This window comes from Ixodes scapularis, unplaced genomic scaffold (assembly GCF_016920785.2).
Source record: "Ixodes scapularis isolate PalLabHiFi unplaced genomic scaffold, ASM1692078v2 ptg001158l_1___fragment_4___debris__unscaffolded, whole genome shotgun sequence".
NCBI classification, from domain to species: Eukaryota; Metazoa; Arthropoda; class Arachnida; order Ixodida; family Ixodidae; genus Ixodes; species Ixodes scapularis.
The window spans coordinates 82,501-83,166 of NW_024610109.1; positions in this window are offsets into that span (position 1 = coordinate 82,501).

A 666-nucleotide genomic window follows, 5' to 3' on the forward strand; every position below is an offset into this window, starting at 1 on the left:
GAGACGCCGATGCGAGCCCCGGGAAGAGTTTTCTTTTCTCTGTAAGGAGATCGAGTCCCTGGAATGGGTTCGCCCCGAGATAGGGATGGTGGCTCCGTAGAGCAGTGCGGTTCTTGCGCTGTCCGGTGCGCCCGCGTCGGCCCTTGAAAATCCGAGTGAGGGAGTGTGATTTTCGTGCCGGACCGTACCTACATCTGCAGCAGGCCTCCAAGGTAAACAGCCTCTAGTCGATGGACCAATGTAGGTAAGGGAAGTTGGCAAAACGGATCCGTAACCTTGGGATAGGGATGGGCTCTGAGGACTGAGCCGGTCGGGCTGGGGACCTGAAGCAGGAATGGCACTGCACCGGGACTGGGCGGGGCTCGCCGTTCACGCGGCGCGGCAAAGCCCGGACCAGCGTCGGGACCTTCCTGTGGAAAGCCTCAGCTGCGCGGCGTCCGAGGGCTTCGTGCCCAAAGTGCTATGCTTCGGCCGGCAAAAAAAACAGTCAACTCAGAACTGGCACGGACCGGGGGAATCCGACTGTCTAATTAAAACAAAGCATTGCGATGGCTGCTGGTCGGTGTTGACGCAATGTGATTTCTGCCCAGTGCTCTGAATGTCAATGTGAAGAGATTCATCAAAGCGCGGGTAAACGGCGGGAGTAACTATGACTCTCTTGTGTAA